The sequence below is a fragment of the Pristiophorus japonicus genome, chromosome 1 (assembly GCF_044704955.1).
Source record: "Pristiophorus japonicus isolate sPriJap1 chromosome 1, sPriJap1.hap1, whole genome shotgun sequence".
NCBI lineage: Eukaryota > Metazoa > Chordata > Chondrichthyes > Pristiophoridae > Pristiophorus > Pristiophorus japonicus.
This window is the reverse complement of record NC_091977.1, coordinates 509,079,404-509,088,785: the sequence shown is the minus strand read 5'-3', so window position 1 is coordinate 509,088,785 and position 9,382 is coordinate 509,079,404.

Here is a 9,382-nt window from a genome sequence, read left to right as displayed (position 1 = left end):
CTGTACTCAAATCCCCTTGCTATGAAGGCCAACATGCCATTTGCTTTCTTAACCGCCTGCTGCACCTGCATGCCAACCTTCAATGACTGATGTACCATGACACCCAGGTCTCTTTGCACCTCCCCTTTTCCTAATCTGTCACCATTCAGATAATAGTCTGTCTCTCTGTTTTTACCACCAAAGTGGATAACCTCACATTTATCCACATTATACTTCATCTGCCATGCATTTGCCCACTCACCTAACCTATCCAAGTCGCTCTGCAGCCTCACAGCATCCTCCTCGCAGCTCACACTGCCACCCAACTTAGTGTCATCCGCAAATTTGGAGATACTACATTTAATCCCCTCATCTAAATCATTAATGTACAGTGTAAACAGCTGGGGCCCCAGCACAGAACCTTGCGGTACCCCACTAGTCACTGCCTGCCATTCTGAAAAGTACCCATTTACTCCTACTCTTTGCTTCCTGTCTGACAACCAGTTCTCAATCCATGTCAGTACACTACCCCCAATCCCATGTGCTCTAACTTTGCACATCAATCTCTTGTGTGGGACCTTGTCGAACGCCTTCTGAAAGTCCAAATATACCACATCAACTGGTTCTCCCTTATTCACTCTACTGGAAACATCCTCAAAAAATTCCAGAAGATTTGTCAAGCATGATTTCCCTTTCACAAATCCATGCTGACTTGGACCTATCATGTCACCTCTTTCCAAATGCACTGCTATGATATCCTTAATAATTGATTCCATCATTTTACCCACTACCGATGTCAGGCTGACCGGTCTATAATTCCCTGTTTTCTCTCTCCCTCCTTTTTTAAAAAGTGGGGTTACATTGGCTACCCTCCACTCCATAGGAACTGATCCAGAGTCAATGGAATGTTGGAAAATGACTGTCAACGCATCCACTATTTCCAAGGCCACCTCCTTAAGTACTCTGGGATGCAGTCCATCAGGCCCTGGGGATTTATCTGCCTTCAATCCCATCAATTTCCCCAACACAATTTCCCGACTAATAAAGATTTCCCTCAGTTCCTCTTCCTTACTAGACCCTCTGACCCCTTTTATATCCGGAAGGTTGTTTGTATCCTCCTTAGTGAATACCGAACCAAAGTACTTGTTCAATTGATCCGCCATTTCTTTGTTCCCCGTTATGACTTCCCCTGATTCTGACTGCAGGGGACCTACGTTTGTCTTCACCAACCTTTTTCTCTTTACATACCTATAGAAACTTTTGCAATCCGCCTTAATGTTCCCTGCAAGCTTCTTCTCGTACTCCATTTTCCCTGTCCTAATCAAACCCTTTGTCCTCCTCTGCTGAGTTCTAAATTTCTCCCAGTCCCCAGGTTCGCTGCTATTTCTGGCCAATTTGTATGCCACTTCCTTGGCTTTAATACTATCCCTGATTTCCCTTGATAGCCACGGTTGAGCCACCTTCCCTTTTTTATTTCTATGCTAGACAGGAATGTACAATTGTTGTAGTTCATCCATGCGGTCTCTAAATGTCTGCCATTGCCCATCCACAGTCAACCCCTTAAGTATCATTCGCCAATCCATCTCAGCCAATTCACGCCTCATACCTTCAAAGTTAGCCTTCTTTAAGTTCTGGACCATGGTCTCTGAATTAACTGTTTCATTCTCCATCCTAATGCAGAATTCCACCATATTATGGTCACTCTTCCCCAAGGGGCCTCGCACAACGAGATTGCTAATTAATCCTTTCTCATTACATAACACCCAGTCTAAGATGGCCTCCCCCCTAGTTGGTTCCTCGACATATTGGTCTAAAAAACCATCCCTTATGCACTCCAGAAAATCCTCCTCCACCGTATTGCTTCCAGTTTGGTTAGCCCAATCTATGTGCATATTAAAGTCACCCATTATAACTGCTGCACCTTTATTGCACGCACCCCTAATTTCCTGTTTGATGCCCTCCCCAACATCACTACTACTGTTTGGAGGTCTGTACACAACTCCCACTAACGTTTTTTGCCCTTTGGTGTTCTGCAGCTCTACCCATATAGATTCCACATCATCCAAGCTAATGTCCTTCCTAACTATTGCCTTAATCTCCTCCTTAACCAGCAATGCTACCCCACCTCCTTTTCCTTTTATTCTATCCTTCCTGAATGTTGAATACCCCTGGATGTTGAGTTCCCAGCCCTGCTCATCCTGGAGCCACGTCTCCGTAATCCCAATCACATCATATTTGTTAACATCTATTTGCACAGTTAATTCATCCACCTTATTGCGGATACTCCTTGCATTAAGACACAAAGCCTTTAGGCTTGTTTTTTTAACACCCTCTGTCCTTTTAGAATTTTGCTGTACAATGGCCCTTTTTGTTCTTTGCCTTGGGTTTCTCTGCCCTCCACTTTTCCTCATCTCCTTTCTGTCTTTTGTTTTTGCCTCCTTTTTGTTTCCCTCTATCTCCCTCTATCTACCAAAGTGGATAACCTCACATTTTCCCACATTATAGTCCATCTGCCAAATTTTTGCCCACTCACTGAGCCTATCCCTTTGTAGATTCTTTGCGTCCTCCTCATAAATTGCTTTCCCACCTGTCTTTGTATCATTAGCAAATTTGGTTATGTTACACTCAGTCCCTTCATACAAGTCATTAATTTAAAATTGTAAATACTTGAGGCCCCAGCACTGATCCCTGTGGCAGCCCATTAATTACAGTTTGCCAACCTGAAAATGACCCATTTATCCCGACTTTCTGTTTTCTGTTAGTTAGCCAATCCTCTATCTATGCTATATAACCCCATGAGTTTTTATCTTGTGCAGTAAGCTTCTGTGTGCCACTTTATTGAATGCTTTCTGGAAATCGAAATACACAACATCAAATGGTTTCCCTTTATCCACTCTGCTCGTTGCATCCTCAAAGAACTCCAGTAAATTTGTCAAACATGATTTCCCTTTCATAAAACCATGCTGACTCTGCTTGACTGCATTATGATTTTCTAAATGTCTTGTTACTGCTTCCTTAATAATGGACTCCAGCATTTTCCTAATGACAGGTGTTAGGCTAACTGGTCTATAGTTTCCTGCTTTCTATTTCTCTCCTTTCTTAAATAGGTGTGTTACATTTGCAGTTTTCCAGTCCGCTGGGATCGCTCCAGAATTCAGGGAATTTTGGTAGATCACCACCAATGCATCCACTACCTCTGCAGTCACTTCTTTTGAGACCTTAGGATACAGCCCATCAGGTCCAGGGGACTTGTCCACTTTTAGTCCCATTAGTTTGCCTCGTACTTTATCTCTAGTGGTAGTGATTAAGTTCCCCCCCCCCCATAACTCCTTGATTATCAATTATTGGGATGTTTTTATTGTCCTCTACCATGAAGACCGATACAAAATATTTGTTCAAAGTCTTTGCCCTTTCCCTGTTTTCCAGTCTCAGCTAAGGGACCAACATTTACTTTAGCTACTCATTTCCTTTTTATATACCTGTAGAAGCTCTTACTGTCTGTTTTTATATTTCTTGCTAATTTACTCTCAAAGGCAATCTTCTCTGTGTTTATCATTTCTTTAGTCATCCTTTGCTGGCTTCTAGAAATTTTCCAACCTCTGGCCTTCCACTCTCCTTCGCAACATTGTATGCCTTTGTTTTAAATTTGATATTATCCTTTACTTCCTCAGTTAGCCACGGATGGTTCATCCTTCTCTTAGCATCTTTTTTTTCTCATTGGAATAAATCTTTGCTGAGAGTTATGAAATATTTCCTTAAATGTTTGCCACTGTTTTTCTATAATCTTATCCTTTAATATATTTTCCCAGACCAGTTTAACAGGCTCTGCCTTCATACCTTTGTAATGACCTGTATTTAAGTTCAGGACACTAGTTTGAGACCCAGCTTTCTCACCCTCAAACTGAATTTGAAATTATACCATGCTATGATCACTCTTTCCAAGAGGATCCTAAACTACAAGATCATTAATTAATCCAGACTCGTTCCACATTACAGGATCTACAATAGTCTTCTCCCTGGTTGGTTGCACAACATATTGTTTCAAGAAACCATTCCACATACACTTTATGAACTCTTCCTCAAGGCCACCTTTGCCAATTTGATTTATCCAATCAATATGAAGATTAAAATCGCGCATGATTATTGCTGTACTTTTCTTACAAGCCTCCATTATTTCTTGATTTATACTCTGTGCCACAGTGTGGCTACTGTTTGGGGGCCTGTAGACCACTCACACCAGTGACTTCTTTCCCTTATTATTTCTTATCTCCACCCAAACTGATTCTACATCTTGACCTTCTGAGCCAATATCATTTCTCACTGATCTCATCCTTTTTCAACAAAGCTATCCCACCTCCTCGAAACATAGAAACATAGAGACATAGAAATTAGGTGTAGAAGTAGGCCATTCGGCCCTTCAAGCCTGCACCACCATTCAATAAGATCATGGCTGATCATTCAACCTCAGTACCGCTTTCCTGCTTTCTCTCCATTCTCCTTGATCCCTTTAGCCGTAAGGGCCATATCTAACTTCCTTTTGACTATATCTAATGAACTGGCTGTCATGTATGTAACCTTCGTGTAACTGTAACCTTCATGTAACAACACTGTACACTGTATACACCTAAGAAATGCACACCTTGACCACAGGGGATGAACTTGTGGGAGACACTCCTCACCTGGTCATCCAGGTATATAAAGGGAAGTTCCACGCAGGTCCTGTGACTAAAGGTACAGGTCACAGAGTGACCTTGTCTCCAGTATGTGCCTTGTGTTGATTTACAGTAGAGTGCAAGGACACAATATTTTGGCGACGAGAAACGGGATTCAATGAATCACGAGAATGGCCACCGGTAGCACAGAGGAACGGTACTGTGTTGGTGAGGACTGGGATGATTTCATTGAGAGGCTCCAGCAGAGCTTTGTCACGAAGGACTGGCTGGGAGCGGCAGCGGCTGACAAGCGAAGGGCGCATCTACTGACCAGCTGTCGACCTAAGACGTATGCGCTGATGAAAGACCTGCTCACACCCAAGAAGCCGGCGGACAAGACCTTTGAGGAGCTCAGCAAACTGACCATTTCTATACACACCGATGTCGAGAAGGGCAGAGCATACCGGACTTTGTTGCGGACCTTCGGCGCTCGGCCAGCCTCTGTAAGTTCACAGGCGCCTGCAGGGGGGAGATGTTGCGGGATTTCTTCATTGAGGGCATTGGTCATGCCGGGATTTTTAGGAAGCTAATTGAGACCAAGGACTTGACCTTGGAAGCAGCGGCGTTGATGGCTCAAAGCTTCATGGCAGGGGAGGAGGAAACCAAGATCATATATGTGTGCAACTCTGCTCCCAACGTGGCAATGGAGCAGGGAGTTAACATGGTAAATGCGTCTCAGAACCCCGCAGGCAGGCAAGGGCAATTCGACACCAACCAGGCAGTAACAGACTCTAGAGTGGGTCCTCAAGAGAGACAATGGCAGGTCGAACGGACAATTACACCATCACAAGGGACAATACATCCCGGGATGGGGCCATTGACACCCACTAACAGAGTGCTCAAGAGTAATTCAAGAGACAATCAGAGAGGAATGCCTGGTAACAGCTCTTTTGTTCACAACAATCTCAGCTCATGCTGGAGGTGCGGGGGCAGACATGCTGCAAAAACCTGCAGGTTTCAACAATTTATCTGCCGAAATTGTAACTTCAGTGGATATTTGGCCAGAATGTGCAGGAAGCCTGCAACGAGGCTGGTTTACGAAGTGGATGAACCACAAGAGGGGTCTGCAAGGCAGGGTTATGCCTGGGACACAGTAATGGACGCTGAAGTTCAGCCTGTTCAGGTGGCAAACATCCACAGCTCATACACAAAGACGCCACCTATGATGATGAGAGTACTGTTAAATGGCATCCCAGTACGCATGGAGCTGGACACAGGAGCCAGCCAGTCACTTATGGGTGTCCAACAATTTGAGAAAATATGACCACTCAGAGCTAGCAGACCCAAACTAGAACGCATTGACACGCAATTACGGACGTACACCAAAGAGATCATCCAGATGCTAGGCAGTGCAATGTTGGTGGTCATACATAATGGATCAGAGAACCGACTGCCACTCTGGATTGTCCCGGGAAATGGTCCCGCGCTTTTGGGGAGGAGCTGGCTAGCCGAGATGAACTGGAAATGGGGTAATGTGCACACCATTTCATCTGTGGAGCGAAGTTCATGCTCATAGGTCCTACAAACGTTTGAGTCACTATTTCAACCTGGTATCGGTACTTTCAAAAGGTACCAAAGTAGTGATACGCATCACCCCGGACGCCACACCAGTGCACCACAAAGCCAGAGCTGTGCCGTATGTGATGCGGGAGAAAATTGAGAGTGAGTTGGACAGGTTGCTAAGAGAGGGCATAATTTCACCCGTTGAATTCAGCGACTGGGCAAGCCCCATCAGCCCTGTCCTAAAAACGGATGGCTCGGTCAGGATTTGTGGTGACTACAAGGCCACCAACAACCGTGTGTCACTACAGGACCAATACCTGCTTCAGAGAGCGGAGGATTTTTTTGCCCTGCTGGCAGGCGGCAAGCTGTTCACCAAGTTGGACCACACTTCGGCCTCCATGACCCAAGAACTGGCCGAAGAATCCAAGCTACTGATCACCATCACCACTCACAAGGGGCTGTTTGTTTACAACAGGTGTATGTTTGGCATTCGTTCAGCAGCCGCTATCTTTCAAAGGAACATGGAAAGCCTGCTCAATTCCATCCCCGGAACAATCGTATTTGAGGACGACATCCTTATCATGGGTCGAGACACCGAGGAAGACCTCCACAACCTGGGGCAGGTGCTACGCCAACTGGACCGGGTAGGCCTGCGACTAAAGAAGTCTAAGTGTGTGTTTTTGGCTCCCGCGGTCGAGTTTCTGGGCAGGAGGGTTGCTGCAGACGGGATCCGGCCTACCGACACCAAAACGGAGGTGATCCATCGCGCGCCCAGGCTCGACAACACATCGGAGTTGCGTTCATTTCTGGGACTATTGAACTATTTCGGGAACTTTCTGCCGAATTTAAGCACATTGTTGGAGCCGCTACACGTGCTCCCAAGGGTTGCGATTGGTTTTGGGGAGACTGTCAGGAATGGGCTTTCAATCGGGCATGGAACCTGCTTTGTTCTAACAAGCTGTTGACTCTGTACAACCCCTGTAAGAAATTGGTTTTGACATGTGATGCATCATCCTATGGGGTTGGGTGTGTGTTGCAGCAGAGTAACGATGAGGGCCAACTCCAAACTGTGGCTTATGCCTCCAGGCCGCTCTCCCAAGCAGAAAGGGGATATGGGATGGTTGAAAAGGAAGCACTCTCATGTGTCTACGGGGTGAAAAAGATGCAGCAGTACCTTTTTGGCAGAAGATTTGAGTTAGAAACGGACCACAAGCCGTTAACATCCCTGTTGTCCGACAGAAAAGCTGTCAATGTCAATGCGTCAGCTCGCATACAGCGATGGGCTCTCACGTTGGCTGCATATGACTTCACAATACGGCACTGGCTAGGCACTGAAAATTGCGCTAACGCGCTCAGCAGGCTTCCACTGGCCACCACCGAGGGGGCAGCAGAGTAAAGCACTGAGATGGTCATGGCTGGCGAGTGTAAGGGTCAGAAATCCAGTGCTACACAATAAAAAAAATGGGCACCCGGTAACAAGGAAACAGAGCATGGGACCATTCCATACACCCTTTTAATCGAACTTTGATCAAGGCAAGCCGCAGGAAGAAAGGCAGGCTGGGAAATATGTCTGTGGCCAGACGCTATGTGAATTCGGGGGCCACAGGCAGGCTGAGAAGCCAGCCAATCCTGGGAAAGTGCATCCTGGGCCAGCCAATCAGTGAATCGAGCCGGGCCAGAAGCACGGAAATCCTTGACCAATGGGGAATACCCGGCCCATTTTATAAAGTACAGCTTACCTGGATCTAATCAAGGAGATGGGCCTATTACCAGCCCATTACCCATGTACATAAAGACAATAGGAAAGCCTCACACCTCAGTACATCCTGACCCTGACACAATAGCCAGTCAGACGATTAGGCACCGAGGTGCACAAGAAACAATGCTTTACATTTAACACCTCATCCCCACCTCGACTCAAACAATGAGACATTGATTCAGTTTGGGCGCAAAAGAGACCGGAACTGAACCGGATATAAAGGCAAGAGCAAGAAGGACACACAGGCGGAGAAGGAGTCGCACACAAGAAGGACACGCACTCGGAAGGAGACACACTCAGACAGAGACAGAGACCCAACGACACCTCGAAGGAAGAGAGAGGGACTCAGCCTCGCAGCAGATAAAGCCTCCGAGGACGACTGGAGAAGTCCGATTTAAGGTGGGGCCCACTATACCTGTCACAAGGGAAACTGTGAGTATCACCCTGGAGTCTTTTCCCAACTGTCAGCTTAGGCTAGTTAGGTGTAAAGGAGGGAGTGGGTGATAGAGTGGGTGTAAGGATTTTAAACTTGTGTAAAACTTTCGATGTGTCCGTTCCTCCCATAGATCTTTTCTTAGTTCAAGGTGGTTCAACAAGCCAGTGCATTGACCTTGTATTTCACTTGGTCCACACTTTGAGGGCTCGTACCAAATATACATGTGTGTATTAGCCTTTGTGTTGTTTTAGCAATGTAACCTTGTTTAAACGCTCACCTGTGTTTTAATAAATTAGGACTTATCTAAATGTTCCAGGAACATTTCTTGTCTTTTGCATCGCTGGGTGTTTTATTGTGGGAAGCTCACTATCCACCTAAATTCTGAGCTCAGAACCAGATAGGGGTACAGGTCGCCTCAAAAACGTCAAGGTTGCGATTGGATATAAGCGGCCGCAGACATATTGGTGATATCAAACATATCACTAAGCTGTAATTGGATATAAGCAGCCTCAGTCATATTGGTGGTATCAAACATATCACTAAGCTGTAATTGGGTATAAGCAGGAAAAAGAAAAGGTCCACTGGTGATAGCAACTCAAATCACCAGAGTCTGAAGGTTGCGCCCGGTCACCAGCAACAGTAGAAGGTAAAACCCCTACAACTAATGGCACCCCAGATGGGACCTCAGTGGGAAAATGAGCTGACCACCTCAGAGAAGGTGATCCTGGAACATTCCAAAATGGAGGAAAGAATTAAAGATTATGTGTTTTCAAAAGTTAATTTTTCTAAGGCTTGGGTTCAGAGCCTGTCTAGGGCGCCACGTCCGGCAGACGTGGCGGCCCAGTGGACTGCGGGCCCAACCTATAGCAAGAATATAGAGAAGGCGATCTGGCTAATCTGCTTGACAAGGCAGGTTAGAGAGCTAGAGGTTACAGGATGAACTCAAAGAAGCAGTGATAACCTCAGCAGCCAGCAGTGCAGCGGGTACTGAGG